Genomic DNA, 16,203 nt, shown 5'->3' on the forward strand with positions numbered 1-16,203 from the left:
ACATAGATAGAGATGGAGACATATGTACACACACACACACACACTTATAAATATATATAAATAATTTATGAGATAGAATAATATATGCAGTAGGGGTAATTTATTAATATGCATGCAATACATGTTTACATGTAATATGTATTACTTCTTACATATATAATGTATGCAGTGTGTAATATATTAACATCACACATTATATTCATACACAAGACACAATACAATACTAATAATACAGCTCTATCATCAATACTATATTACATTAGATGTATGTGTTGCTCATGTATTTATTGAGACACACAAACAGATGTGCTGTCCAGTTGTGTCCCTTCTCAGGCAGTGAGTTCATGGCCCCATGGTTTGGGAGGAGCTCCTCTTCTGGCCCTGTCTGGACTGGGGGGCTTCTCTCAGGTTCTGCTGACCCTCCTCTGTGCTCCATGGCCACCTAGGCTGCAATTTGCTTCCCTGTAAGGCACTAATGACTAACTGCAGGATAGTACAGTCTCTGCTTAGGTGATTTGTATTTACGAATAGTCTTTGGTGATAGATTTTTCCAGAAACTCTGCTTCTAGAAGGCAGATGGGATGGTGCCAGCCCATAGAATGTGGAGACTTTTGCTCAGAGGTGGTGCTGGTTCTTCTATTCGTGTATGGTTACTTAAACTCAGGTCTTTGTCATTTTATTGTGTTCACTTGGGGCTACTCTTGAATGTCCTCTAGAAGTAAGTTCATTTTTTCCAAAATGAGTCCCATGATTAACCCAGGACCTGCCCAGTCCCATATGTCATGTTCTCTGGGGGGCTATGAGATCCAGGTATCCCTGACTGGTGAGTGTGGGGAGTGCTGATGGGTTTGGACGAGGACTGTCTCCAGACAGCATTCACGATGGCACGGTGGCTTTGGTGCAGATGGGTTTAGTTTCCTCTGTTCCTGCCCTCTGGCCTGTTTGTCTCCTGCTGTCTTCACCAGGCATGGCCACCTCTGAGCTCTCTGAAGGCTCCGTAGGCCCTCCTCCTCTTCTCTGTGGTGGTCACACCACTCTCTCTGTGTTCGGTTCCATCAGTGGCTGGTATTTCTCTGGCTTCTCAGCTCCACTGGACCCTGTTTCACCCTCAGAGAGGCAGGTTGTATGCCAGAGTCTACTTTAGGAGCAGTGGGGCCTAGCTGGGGGTCCACCAGCTGGGGCATCTCCTGTCTCCATCCTTGTGTGGTTTCATGGTTCTTTGCCTGTATGCAAAATGTTAGGAATATAATTTACTCAATAGGTAAAATTGCTCCTCAATGGAACATATTTTTATTAGCTATTGAAACAATGTTCCACAAATTCTCTATGTAATGTAATATTATTTCACTGGAAGCATGTTAATTTTAGGGTAAGAGACTGCAGAAGGATGACTGGTATTAATTTGTGATTTATCCATCTCTGGGAAAAATTAGGAAAATGGCCTTGTCTGTAGATTAGTTTAGGCTTATTTAATCTTTAGTCAAACAATCTCCCTGTATTAGTTTCCTGGGGCTGCCTTGACAAGTTAACACAGACTCGGGAGCTTGAAACGAGAGACATTTCTCTGTCACAGTGTCAACAGGGCCACACCTCCTCTGAGGCCTCCAAACACAAGGTACAAGGGGGCAGCCTTCCTTTCCACCCCCAGCTTTTGGGGGCTCCTCCCATTCCTTGGCCTGTGGTAGTGCCACACCACTCTCTGCCTCCATCATCTGGGTCTGGGTCTTCTTCTGTCTCTTATAGGAACATGTGTCATTGGATTTAAAGCCACCTGGTTAATCCAGGATGATCTTACCTTGGATCCTTAATGACCTTTGCAGAACCCCTTTTTCCAAATCAGCTCATAGCCCCGGGCTCCTGGCGAGCTTGTCTTTGGGGGAGACCACCCCTCTACCCACTGTAGTCCCTCTTCTTCTCGAGTTTTTTCCAAGGAGGTGCATTTTTTGTTTATTTTTAAACCTGCTCTGATTTCAATAATGTGTCTTTCAAGACAGAGGTTCTCAAATGGTAGTGCATGACCAGTAGCATCGGCCTCACCCGGGAACTTATTAGAAATGCCATTCCCCAGGCCTCATGCCAAACCTACTGAATAAGAAACTGGCCCTGTGGCTCTGGCATCTGTTTCAACAGGCCAGCCAGGGGATCTTGCTGCATCTCCACTGGGAACCAGTGCCTTCAGAGGGGACTCCCATTCTTCTTTAGTACCCTGACTTGCTGGGCTAATGGGGAGCTCACAGGCCATGGGGGCTGGATAGGCTCAGCTCTGCTCTCTCCCTCCCTTCATCTCTGGTGCAGAAGAGCTGTGAGCCCAGGGAAGTTCCTGATACCACACCCCTACCCCATCTTTTGGTGATAGCTAAAGGGCCGCTACTCTGGCCCGAGAAAGGGGAGTGGCTGCCCCCTTTGGTCCTTCTGGCAGAAGCAGTGTTTTCAATATTCTGCTCACAGGGCACTTTGGGGGTGTTATGGTTGAAGTATGTCCTTCACCCCCCAAATTCATATACTGAACCATTACCTCAGAATGTGACTTCATTTGGAGCTAAGGTGGTTGCAGATATAATTAGTTAACATGAGGCTGTGCTGGAGCAGGGTGGACTCCTCATCTGGTATGACTGCTGTCCTATAAAAAAGGGAAATTTGGACATATATACACCCAGGGAGAACGCCATGTGAAGATGAAGGCAGAAATGTGATGCCGAAGATTGCCAGCAACCCCCTGGAACTAGGCGAGAGGCACAGAGCAGACTCTTCCTCAAGCCCTCAGTGAGGAACCCACTTGGCAACACCTCAGTCTTGGTCCTCCAGCCTCCAGAACGGTGAGACAGTACCTTCCTGAGTTGAAGTCCCCCTGGTCTGTGGTACTCGGTATGATAGCCTGAGGAAACTAAAACAAGGAACATTTAGGGTTAATTTTCTTTTGTGAGCTGGCCTGAGTTCTGAACAATTAACTTCAAAAGAACTTTTCGAGCACAACTCATTTGTCAGTTGGGAACTGCCTTACAGCAAAGCAAAAGCTCTCTGTCATGTTGACAATAATTTGGGACACGCAGTTCTCGGTTCCCAAGAGTGTTCGAGATGATATTTTTAGTGAGTTTTAAGTGATTGTAGTATCTTAAAACAGGTTGTCAAAAGAAAAATATGTTAGATTTTATAGCACTTTTGACCTTCTTCTTCTTCTTTATCTTTATTTTCCTTTGGAATTACCCTTTATAAACGTTTTTCCCTTAGAATTTTTCATTTATTCAGAACTACAAATCAACACAATTAGATACGAAGGACTCAGCTGAAAATAAAAGCAAATTAATGTATATGTTGAAGGAACATTTTGTGCAATTTTTCTCTTCCAATTAGCCCAATTAGTCAGTGACATCTAGGACTGGTCTTCCAGAAAGAATTACGGGCTTAAAGTCCAGTTCTCCACTTTAATGAGTTGTTCTGAGAGGGCCAGTCATCCTGCATAAATTGATAAGTACGAGATGTTCTGGGTAATAATTCTGAGTGTTTATGTTGCTCTTCCATTGTTCATTAACTTTTGTCAATTAAACTTAAGACTTTAAAAATTTGAAAGAAGTAACAATTCATTGGTTATATGAAACTGCCAAAAAAGGTTATAGTACTCTAACGTAGTACATTTTTCCTCCTATACCTCTTATTGTAGACTGTAATGCGTGTATGCACATGCATATATGCACAGTTCATGCATGCACACACACATGCACACTTCTTCCTTTTAATTCATAAGTGGGTGGGCAAGATTAACGAAAGCCAACAGAAGAGTCGTAGTCTCTGCAGTTGGCACTTGTTCAGCATACACCACGCTGCCTAGATTCTCCTCCTGAGAATAAGAATGTATCTGTTTCACTACCAGGAGAACTTGGAACTAAGAAATGATGATTATGCTCTTCTACGACCTGGTAGTTGGAGCTTGCCTTAATGAGTGGAAAAATACAAGGAAGCATCAAAGAACTACTTTGAAATGGTAACCAGGTGTCCAGCCCTTATTCACTCCTAGGTTCAAATTGAAGTCACATTGTCTCTTAGAGTGACATGACTTCAAACTTCCTCCCTGCAGTTGTCTGCCCCCCCCCCTTAAATAGTCTCTTGCATATTTGGGGGACTTCTGTGGATTTGGGATCAAGCTCTTTTATGACCTTCCTCTCTAGTCTCATCTTCTTGGACTACTCCACAGTCCTGCTGCCAATGGCCCTCATGGGGAGTGCCCTCTGGTGGACACAGCCCCCCATCTTTTGGTGAAGGCTAAAGGGCCACTACTCAGTCTGAGAAAGGGGCATTACTGACCCCTTTTGCCTCTCTGCCTCCAACATAAATAAGCCCTTCTATTTAGAGCCCACAACACAGTTGAAATCAGTCTGCTTTGGTAAGGTTCTACTGAGTGTGTAAGGATAAAAGACAATTCAAACTGAATCATATATAATCTGGTTTTGCATCAGGTCACTTCATAGTTTTCCCTTGAAATAATGGGCGGGCACTCACTCCACATCTAAGGAACCAAAAGGATGTGTTTAAGACTTTCTCCCAAACAAATGAGCTATCCCCTAGCTTTCACCTCTTGAGAAAATTCTACAGTTCCAGAAATCTTAGAGACTAGTTTCAAATGGGCACCTTCTGACACCAATATCAAGAGCTGTATTTCACAGTCTGTGATCTTAACATAAATCTTGCTAGATAGGTTAAAGGTCAATTTATAATTTCCTGAAGCTAATCTGAATAAGAGAACATTTAAAGTTTTAGTTAGCCAGCCTATAAGTCAGGAATTTCAGGTTGTAGGTTCTAGGCTTGGTAGGTGCTCTTCTCCATGACACCTCCTGGGCATTTTAATGTTCACAAGTCCTACATCCGGAAGAGGAGGAGTGGTATACAAATTCTGCATGTGGGTGCTGCTTTACATTTCATAACAAAGCCATGTTATTCTCCCAATAATATGTACATGCTTCTTCCCTGGAAGAGTTCTTTTCCCTTCAGGAATAATCATGAGTCATTGTGTTAATGATGGTAACAGGCTCAAGAGGCTTCAGAGATGAGAGCCACAGTCCCTGCAATGACTCATGAAGTGACGGGGAAGGCAGATTTACAAACAAATGAGCATGACACAGAATAAACACCGTAATAGTGGGATTTGTGCAGTGCAATGGGAACACAGCATATGGTGGAATTCTGTCTGGTGAAGGGAAGACATTTTTTCTTTGTTTTAAATTAGGAAGATGAGTAGATTTTCCTAAAGTAAATTAGAGGGAAGACTTCCCTAACATGGAGAATATGAGCAAAAGCCTAGAAATATCTGACAAAGCAGACCACTCAGACGAGATTGGAAAGTAGAGAAAATGGAGCTGAGGCTGGAAAGATAAGTTAGGGCTATTTTCTGAGGGTCTTGAATGCCACGTTCAGGAAGGTTTGGCTTATTCTACAGATGGTTCAAATTCTTGGGTATTTTTTTTTATGGGAGTTCAATTTCTCAACATATAGCATAACACCCAGTGCTCATCCCGCCAAGTGCCTCCCTCATTGCCCATCACCCAGTCACCCCCCCCCCACTTCCCCTTTCACTACCCCTTGTTCATTTCCCAGAGTTAGGAGTCTCTCATGTTTTGTCACCCTCACTGACATTTTCACTCATTTTCTCTCCTTTCCCTTTATTCCCTTTCACTAATTTTTATATTCCCCAAATGAATGAGACCATATAATGTGTGTCCTTCTCCAATTGACTTATTTCACTCAGCACAATACCCTCCAGGTCCATCCACGTCGAAGCAAATAGTGGGTATTTGTCGTTTCTAATGGCTGAGGAAGAGGACGACCATCCCCGATAGAGGAGGACCATTCTTCGGTCAAGGGTATACGAGTAGCTGCGCTCCCCTGCTAGAACCTCCAAACAAGCTCTAATGGCTGAGGAATATTCCATTGTATACATAGACCACATCTTCTTTATCCATTCATCTTTTGATGGACACTGAGGCTCCTCCACAGTTTGGCTATTGTGGACATTGCTGCTATAAACATTGGGGTGCAGGTGTCCCGGCATTTCACTGCATCTGTATCTTTGAGGTAAATCCCCAACAGTGCAATTGCTGGGTCGTAGGGCAGGTCTATTTTTAACTCTTTGAGGAACCTCCACACAGTTTTCCAGAGTGCTTGTACCAGTTCACATTCCCACCAACAGTGCAAGAGGGTTCCCTTTTCTCCACATCCTCTCCAACATTTGTGGTTTCCTGCCTTGTTAATTTTCCCCATTCTCACTGGTGTGAGGTGGGATCTCATTGTTGATTTGTATTTCCCTGATGGCCAGTGATGCGGAGTATTTTCTCATGTGCTTGTTGGCCATGTCGATGTCTTCCTCTGTGAGATTTCTGTTCATGTCTTTTGCCCATTTCATGACTGGATTGTTTGTTTCTTTGCTGTTGAGTTTAATAAGTTCTTTATAGATCTTGGATACTAGCCCTTTATCTGATACGTCATTTACAAATATCTTCTCCCATTCTGTAGGTTGTCTTTGAGTTTTGTTGACTGTTTCTTTTGCTGTGCAGAAGCTTCTTATCTCAGTGAAGTCCCAATAGTTCCTTTTTGCTTTTGTTTCTCTTGCCTTCATGGATGTATCTTGCAAGAAGTTGCTGTGGCCAAGTTCAAAAAGGGTGTTGCCTGTGTTCTCCTCTAGGATTTTGATGGAATCTTGTCTCACATTTAGATCTTTCATCCATTTTGAGTTTATCTTTGTGTATGGTGTAAGAGAATGGTCTAGTTTCATTCTTCTCCACGTGGATGTCCAATTTTCCTTGCACCATTTATTGAAGAGACTGTCTTTTTTCCAGTGGTTAGTCTTTCCTCCTTTGTCGAATATTAGTTGACCATAAAGTTGAGGGTCCACTTCTGGATTCTGTTCCATTGATCTATGTGTCTGTTTTTGTGCCAGTACCACATTGTCTTGATGACCACAGCTTTGTAGTACAACCTGAAATCTGGCATTGTGATGCCCCCAGCTCTGCTTTTCTTTTTTAATATTCCCCTGGATATTCAGGGTCTTTTCTGATTCCACACAAATCTTAAGATGATTTGTTCCAACTCTCTGAAGAAAGTCCGTGGTATTTTGATAGGGATTGCATTAAATGTGTAAATTGCCCTGGGTAACAGTGACATTTTCACAATATTAATTCTTCCAATCCATGAGCATGGAATATTTTTCCATCTCTTTGTGTCTTCCTCAATTTCTTTCAGAAGTGTTCTATAGTTTTTAGGGTATCTATCCTTTATCTCTTTGGTTAGGTTTATTCCTAGGTATCTTACGCTTTTGGGTGCAATTGTAAATGGGATTGACTCCTTAATTTCTCTTTCTTCAGTCTTATTGTTAGTGTATAGAAATGCCACTGATTTCTGTGCATTGATTTTGTATCCTGCCACACTGCCGAATTGCTGTATGAGTTCTAGCAATCTTAGGGTGGAGTCTTTTGGGTTTTATATGTACAGTATCATGTCATCTGCGAAGAGGGAGAGTTTGACTTAAATTCTTGGGTATTTGCACAAGATATGTGCTTCCTCTTTCAGGATGTAGAGATGTAGCTGAGAAGGGGCAGCAGGAAAGGCCACATGGATGGTTCTCTCTAATGCAGTAGGAATGGAAGTAAAATTGGGTTTCCTCATCAGAAAGCTGGATGTGTGGTACAGTGCTGAAGGCAATGGGGAGAAGCTAGTTCTTGTGTAGCTCTGGGTCATCAGTGTAGAAATGATAGGTAAACGTATGTGTTGTTACAAGTGGGTTGGCATAAATTCAAGGAGTAGTAATATTTATGAGGTTTCAAGAGGGAAACTATCATGGCAGAACTCAGGAGGGGGTGGTCAGAGATGGAGGGGTCAACTAACTGATGTGATAAGATGGGGGACGGTGGGGGTTTCAACAAAGAAGAAGGAATCAAATGTAGAAGAGGTCCAGAAATATAGTAGTAGAAAACCATACACTGGATTTAGTGATTAAAGAACCAGAGGAAGTCTCTTTCTTGGTGGAATGATTTTGGGGAAGCGAAGAATTGCAGGGGTTGAGAACAAAAGGGCAGAGGAATGTTGAGGCTTCAATTGGAGACAATTATTTCATGAATATTTAATAGTGTGAATGAATATGTACTCAGGACTTGTGTCTATACTCATCAATTACTCTGAGCTAATTATGTGATCTGGACAACACAAGGATCCCTGCTCTGCCTCTTAAAATAACTTCCCTCCTTCAGTCTCTGACAGTAGGCATATCTCTGCTCATTAGCTGGGGTGTAGGCAGTAATTTTTAGTGTTTGAAATGGCAGTGGAATGTAGGAGAAGAAAAGCCTCTCCTAGAATTGTAAAAAACCTTATCCTTGGAGAGTGAAAAATCCACATGTAACTCTGATGTACTCCATATATTAGTTTGCTGGGGCGGCCATAACAAACTACCCAGAGTGGGTGGCTTAAACAACAGAGATTTAATTTCTCACCGTTTCAGAGGCCAGAATTCTGAAATTGAGGTGTCCCTGGGGTTGGTTCCTTCTGAGGAATGTAGGAAGCTCTTGTAGGTTCTCTCCTTGGCCTGTAGATATCCGTCTTCTTCCTGTGCTTTGCATGGCTGCCCCCTATTTGCTTGTGTATCTGTATCCAAATTTCTGCTTTGAAATAAGGACACCAGTCGCATAGGATTAGAATCACATTTGAAATAATCTCATTTTAATTTACTCTTTAAAGACACCATCTCCAAATACAGTCACACTCTGAGGTGCTGGGGTAGGACTGCATCATGAATTTGGGGGGCCATAATTCAGCCCATGGCACCCATCCCCTACAGTAATCTGTAATGTATTTGGGGGAGTTTGAGAAGCACTTAAACCAGAGGCAGGGGATCCCTGGGTGGCGCAGCGGTTTAGCGCCTCCCTTTGGCCCAGGGCGCGATCCTGGAGACCGGGGATCGAATCCCACGTTGGGCTCCCGGTGCATGGAGCCTGCTTCTCCCTCTGCCTGTGTCTCTGCCTCTCTCTCTCTCTCTGTGTGACTATCATAAATAAAAAAAAAAAAAAAAAAAAAAGAACCAGAGGCAGATTATCCACATGGGCCCAGAGAATGAGAGTGGAAGAAGAGGACGTTTCTGGTGTGGGAACTTCACCATCTTCTGGACAGGATATCCTGAGCAGCAGGCATGCTTTCATCTCTTTGAAAAGTTTTCTGTGTCCCTATGACTTGATGTTACTCTCCACAAAATCATTCTACCATCTTTTCTTGTTTTTCACTGCATGCTCATCAGTCTTTCGTTTATAACCTAACTGTCCATGTTGGAATTTTCGAAGAGGTGAGAATATGTTGACCAGAAGAGATAAGTCTCATGGTGAATAGAGTTCTTTTTTTTTTAAGGTTTTATTTTTAAGTAATCTCTATACCCAACAAGGGGTTCAAACCAACAACCCTGAGATCAAGAGTCACACTGTCTACTGACTGAGCCATCTAGGTGCCTCAGTAAAGAGTTCTTTTGATGTGAATTAAGAAACCATCATTCTTATTTATAGAGGAGCCTCTCAAAGACAGCGAGAGCCAGTCCCTGGGACACCTCTGATGCCTGGCAAAGCTGTGCATCAGGCACCTTCCTCAGTTCTTTTCTCCCAGGAAATTGGGCTCTACTTGGGCTTCTCAGGCAGCTTCTGTGGCTCTCTTCACTAAAAGTGCAACACTTGTCAATCCTTTTCATAAAGGATCTTGTGGGAAGACTTTGAACTGTTTGGTAAAATTAGATTTTTGGCTTGCTGTTGGCTTTGTGTTACCCATAGTCTGTCTCCTATTTCCACAGGTAATTGAAATGCAAAAGTAACTTGGCAATGTTACATTCCCCCATCAATCATTGTGTATTTCCATGGTCTTTTGTGGTTTTGTTACTTTATGGTGGCATCTCATCAGGCCAAGACCTCTCCCAAGAAATCATTTGTCATTAGAAAAAAAAAAAGTCATTGTTATAGCCGCAGGGTGTCTGTGTGTACAGCATGGCTATCACTGGAAATGCCTACATCCAGCATGGCCTTTCTTACCCTCCTCCAGAAGTGTTGATCGTAGGCTTCTTCTGCCCTGAGCAAGTGCAGTTTCCCTCACTCTCACTCATGCTTCCCTTTCTCATTTGCCTTAAGGGGTTCTTGTACCCTGAATGTGATATTTTTGTTCAATAAGCCTGACTCATAAATCCACTAGGAGTTATTAATGTTCTTATGACTTTTGCACCAGACAGTGGCTGTATCTTTGACCTGTGATTCAATAGATATGTTCTGAAGAGTGGAAAACTGGAATTGCAGAGGTGAAATATTTATATACTTTCCCTCATCCAAGATTTCAAGGACAAATAAGAAAATAAATACGTCCTGAAAAAAAGTCTAAAGGACAATGGATGTGAGCTACTTAAAGAGAATAAAGAAGCTAATAGGATGTCATTAATGATTAATTTGAAGAACTATAGGTACACGATTGTTTACATGTAATATATTAGTAAATTTTTGGATTTTTCATATTAAAATACTTTGGATTGCATCAGGCAGGGTTTTCCAGGGATGTGTGTGTGTGTGTGTGTGTGTGTGTGTGTGTGTGTATTGGAAGATGGTATTCAAAATCTGTAGTTCAAGTCTGAAGGCCATCAGGCTGGAGACCCACAAAAGAGCCGAGTTAAGTTATGAGTCTGAAGACTGTCATACTGCTAGAGAAGAGTGGATGTCACAATTCAAGTCTGAAGGTTATCTGCTGGAAGAATCATTTCTGGTTCCAAGAGGTCAGTCTTCTGCTCTGTTAAGGCTTCCACTGGTTGGATAAGGCCCACCTATATTATGGAGGGCAATCTGCTTTATTTGAAGTCCACCAATTTAAGTGGAAATGTAATAAAAAAACAAAAACAAAAACAAAAACCAAGAACTCCACAGAAACATCTAAAATAATATTTGATCACATATCTGGGCACCATGTTAGAGCCAAGTTGACAAATAAAATTAACCATCATAGGAATATTCTCCAAAAGTATAAAAGTGTTTTGATTACATTTATATGGATAGTACCTTTTTAACTTTTGTTAGGCTGGTTGACTTCTCATGTATAAATAACAAAGAAGAGGAAGTCATAGGAGCCCATGGTCAGGTAGGATGGAGTCAGGGGGAATGATTCCCTTATAGTTAGTGATGTTTGAATCTTAGAACTCTTTTGAATCTGTATGTCCAGTATAAGTCCATGAAGCTTACACTGCTACATTTGTATGTGTGTTCAGCTTCAGCTAAGCCTTTAGAAAATTTTGGGTTGGATGCAAGGACACTTATTGGAAAGAATAACCAGTTGAGTGATGATACCATCTTATATCAGTTTGAACTGGAAAAAATGACATCATTCTAGAATCTGTAAGCCTCAACATTTTTATCAGTAATTTGAATGAAGATAGGCAGGTGTGATTATTATAATTCTTTGATGTGATAAATCTGGACTGGACAGTAGATAAATAAGATCATAAATAAGGGTCCAGGATAATGTGGAGAGATTCAAACATAGAACTGAATCTAAGGAGAAACTTGCAGGAGCACATTTGTGATCCTCTTCCTGGCTTCTTAAGCACTTCAGCAAACTGCAGGAAAGTGGGGTTGTGTCTTGGTAATGTGAGAAGTGTGAAAAACAGTTGGAGACTTGAGGTGAGAGTGGATTTGATGAATTTGCCAGAGCAAACTGGATGCATTGAAGGCTTGAGCTGAGTTTGCCTGTCAAGTAAGCATTGCCTACTGGGACAGTGCATTGTGCTCACCAGAAAGTCACAAAACAATTGGCCCCTTTGTTTAGTCATTAAATACTTAAATGACTTTGCTAAAAGGGGCCTCCATTTAAAAATTGCTAGAAAGTAGAGTGCTTGGTGAGATATTTCCCTATGCCCTTTCTCGTTACTGTCACATTATTTAGAAAACCAGCACTCAGAATTTGCTTCCACAGTGGAAGTCTTTATAGTATAAATCCATTTGTTATGGCAAATGGATCTCTATTAGTATATTTTAGCTTAAATCAATTATATAAGTGCTTCGTAAGAACATTTATTTTGCCCAATGTTTCACCAACATCAAGGATTTTAGAAAGTGTTTGATCTTTCCTTTCCTGACACTTTTTTTATAAGAGTGATGGGTTTACTAAAATTTACAGTGAAGCTAACCTGATTACTCTGAGCTATTTTTAAGAGGATTAGACTATTTGAGGGCGGATGGATTCTAATCCCATGACTAATGTTTTGGACAACATAGTACAATGCTTTTTGATTATGAAAATTGGTTAGTAACCATGTCAGTATGCTCCATCCTTTGCTGCTTATTACAAACTATACTAAAATGTTTCTGTTGGAACTTGGTTATAGATCAGCTCCATAGCCCTGAATTAATCACTGTGTAGTAGGGCAACCTGCCATGTTGCAGAAGGGATGTAGGGGTAAAGTTCTTTGGCTGTTGACAATTGTGGGTGACTCATTATAGCCAAGTGTTTCCCATTATTTAATCAAGGTTGAATGCAGAAAATGGAGTGGGGTGGTGGTGGTAATAATCATCCCAAAGGGATCTGGTCTTTGCCAGAATAGAATTAAGTGTCCAGGTTGAAGTTTCCAAATGGTTTTTTGCCTAAAACAAAACAGCTTATTTGAGTTTATTACCATCATTGTGCTAAAATTTACAATGGTTACAAGCTTTAATAAAGTGGTTAATTAACATCACTTCTCAAGCACAAAGGGTATCTCATGGATTTGGTAACCATGTCTGTGGACCCAAAGGCCTTTAGTCTGATAAAAGAAAATTTGGGGATATGTTTGTACCAAAGGAAATCTAGAAATGTGGTTTCATTACCAAAAGAGATTTTTCTGAGAGATGCTGAGGGAAGCAGAAGGCAAGAGAATCAAATATTTGAAATTGGGACTATATTGGTGAAAATAAGCTCATGCTCTGTCCCAACCCTTCCCTTCCCCTACTTGTTCCCCAAACCTGGTGGTTCCCTCACCATTATTTGCTAGTTTGGAGCACCACCAGGTAGCTCAAGCTGCACCATCAGAACATAAGGCATCATTCTTTATACCTTCATCTTGCATAGAATTTCTCTATGCCAACAACTGCTAAGTCCTACTGATTATATTTCTTAATAGCCGTTGTAGGAGTTCAGAATGAATTCCCCCAATATGTGCCACTTCAGCACGCAGATTATTTTGAACTGAAACAATCAAGGCCCAAAAGACTCAGGAAGAAACTTTGAGCTTCTCCCTGACTGCCTAAAAGAATTTAAATAGAAGACCAGCTCCAGGAAGAAAAAACTGTTGCCAAAGAGAACTACATTATAATATGAACCAGGGATGGTAAATAAGGAGGAACTTAGCTAGGCCTGTTTGGTCAAAGTCTTGTCTATGTCCCTTTGCTCTGTAGGGCCTAGCAAAAGTTTACTTACTAAACATTTACTCTTCTTTCCCTTTAAAGTTCCAGACCCCTGCCCCCTTCTCCTTAGTTCAGAATGACATATATACCTCATTTGGCCTCACTGTCTTTGGAATCGCTCATGTTTATGTGGATTACAAAATTCAATTTGATTTTTTTTCTCCCTGTTAACCTGTCTCATGTCATAATTCATAGACCAGCTAGAAGAAAAGTTTCCCTCCCCAGAGTCATCTACTTCTCTCCACCTCCACACTACCCTTTTGGGTGAAGCCACCATCATATAGAAACAGTAATCAAATCTGCCTCTCCAAATTCCCCTTAGATCCCTCAGTCTGTTCTTGATACTGCAGCAGAATTGTGTTTTATTTGACAGAGAGAGAGAGAGAGAGAGAGAGAGTGATAGAGCACAAGAGCAGAGTGGTAGGTAGAGGGAAGGGAGAAACAGACTCTTAGCTGAGCAGGGAGCCTGCTGTGGTGCTCCATTCCAGACCCTGGGATCATGACCCAAATGGAAGGCAGATGCTTAACCAACTGAGCTACCTGGGCACCCCCCAGAGTTATGTTTTTAAGATGCAAATTTGATCATATCCCACCTCCCTCCGCCCCCCCAAACCACTTGATGGCTCCCCATTGCTGTTAAGATGAAATCCCAAATCCTGACTGTGACCTGATGTGGAAAACAAAGGCAGAAGAAAAATGATTAAGTTTTCTTCCTACCTATAGCCCATTGACAAGTCCTTGAAACAGGCAGAGTGGCCTTCCTCTGGAGACTTTGCCCTCTTTGGTAAGGGCAAAAGGCAATCTTAGTCCAACCCCCAGGATCCTGTGAGTCTCCTTTAACATATAAACATTCCTTTGGAAACATCCTTTATCTTTACCCCACCAAGGTACAGTGTTGGCAATCATCCCCCTAGCAGATGGCTCACCGATATACATCTGAAGGGTCTCATAACTGAGATTTTACTAAATAAATGACCTTTTCAAACAATACCTACACCCCCTAGGATCCTGGAAACTTTGCTTCCAAAATATCTGGGAGGCTTATGCTCTCTCTAACCCCTTCTAATGCATCAATCCTTATGACCCCGGTGCAGCTCTTTCTGCCCATGGGTCTTGTCCCTGTGCTTTAATAAAACCACCTTTTTGCACTGAAGATATTTCAAGAATTCTTTCTTGGCTGTTGGCTTCGAACCCTGACATCTTTCCTACATTGTGTGCCATGGACCCCCTGTTACCTAGGCCAGTGTACTCCTGTAGCTTCTCCCTCCTTTGCTCTTATTCTCTGTGCTTCATGCTACCCTTCCTTGGGTTTCTTAAACTGAGGCCTTCCAGCTCAGAGCTTCCATGCACATGGCCTCTGGTTGAATTATCCTCTTCCTGCTTCCACCTTCTGAACTTTTACCGTGCTGACACTTACTCATGTCTCAGCTCTCTCGGTGACTGTAGCTCCCCAAACTAGTCTTTCCCAACTCTGCGGGTTTGGGTTGGATCTCCCAGCCATCTGCCCACATAGCATCCAGTACTTTTCCTTTGTGCATCATTGTGATGAAATCAGTATTTAACTACCTGTTTGGGGGTGTGATCCCTGTCTGGGGATGGAGTCCCACATCGGGTTCCCCGCAGGGAGCCTGCTTCTCCCTCTGTCTGTCTCTGCCTCTGTGTGTGTGTCTCTCATGAATAAATAAACAACAACAACAAAAAATCTTTAACTACCTGTTTGGTGTCTCTCACCAGCAAAACTATAAGTTCCCTGGAGACAGGTACTGTATCTGCTACATCTTCTCTATACCAGAGGTTTGCTTGGTGCCCACCACATTGCAGGAATTTACTAGCTATTTTGTTGTATAGAGAAATAAATGAAAATCAGGGATGTGTGGTTACTATGCCAGGGGGAGCTGTCATATGAGCTAGAAGGTCAGGAACCAAGAACATATACGTACAATAGTTTATGCCTGCATGGCAGCATAATGTGAGTGAATGTGACCCCAGCGCATTTTTTCTCTTCAGGTATGCATTATCCTTTTGGTACATTTCTGCCACACTGCAATCACTCCCTAAGGAAATGGGTGTCAAGAGCAAAGAGTATAGAGAAGCAAGTGGGGTCCTTTTCTGGCTTGTTCGTTGTGAAACTGAGTGTGGCCCAATAAAGAATATATCCCCCAGTTCCTTGCATAGGACTTTAAAACCTTTGGAATTTCCTGAGTGATGAGAGTGTCTCTTCTTATTCTTAATGAGCTCTTTTCAACCACACCTGGCTTTATGCTAACAAGATGACTCAAGGTGGGCCCTTAAACATAAGATTGGGGCTGGCCATGCCCAGAAAGAGCAGGGTCTGGGAAAGGAGCGAGGGGCTAGAGATAGCTCTGCCACATGGCCAGTGATGTAGTAAGACCCCAGTAAGACTCTGGACACCCAAAGCAGGAGGAGCTCCCTGTTTGCTGAACCAACTGATATGCTGTGGTGGGGGAGCATGCCTTGACTCCACAGGGAGAGGGCACGGGAGCTCTGCATCTGGGACCCTCTCAGATTTTGCCCTATGCATCCCCATCATCTGGGTGTCTCCAACTTTTTTCCCTTAATAAAACTTAAATAGTAAGTGCAGTGTTCTCAGTGAGTTCCTTGACTTGTTTTAACAAGTTATTGAACCTGAGGGGGTTATGGGATCCTGAAACTTATACCCTATTAGGGTAAGCAGCCCCGAAACTCGCAACTGTCATCTGAAGTAGGGGAGGTCTTGTGGAGGTCTTGGCCCTTAGCTCTTGGGGTCTGCCCCAACTCTGAG

At 42.3% G+C, this 16,203-nt stretch overlaps 1 long non-coding RNA gene across 1 annotated transcript; it reads right to left on the reverse strand.

Moving 5' to 3' along the window:
• Positions 1 to 210: 210 nt before the first annotated feature.
• Positions 211 to 14,920, reverse strand: LOC140621916 (uncharacterized). Its single transcript, XR_012021644.1, has 4 exons — positions 14,839 to 14,920; positions 2,829 to 2,884; positions 2,516 to 2,620; positions 211 to 1,223 (listed from the first exon to the last, which is right to left on the reverse strand). It is a non-coding gene; the product is annotated as an uncharacterized lncRNA (long non-coding RNA).
• Positions 14,921 to 16,203: the final 1,283 nt, after the last annotated feature.

The sequence above is a fragment of the Canis lupus genome, chromosome 31 (assembly GCF_048164855.1).
Source record: "Canis lupus baileyi chromosome 31, mCanLup2.hap1, whole genome shotgun sequence".
NCBI classification, from domain to species: Eukaryota; Metazoa; Chordata; class Mammalia; order Carnivora; family Canidae; genus Canis; species Canis lupus.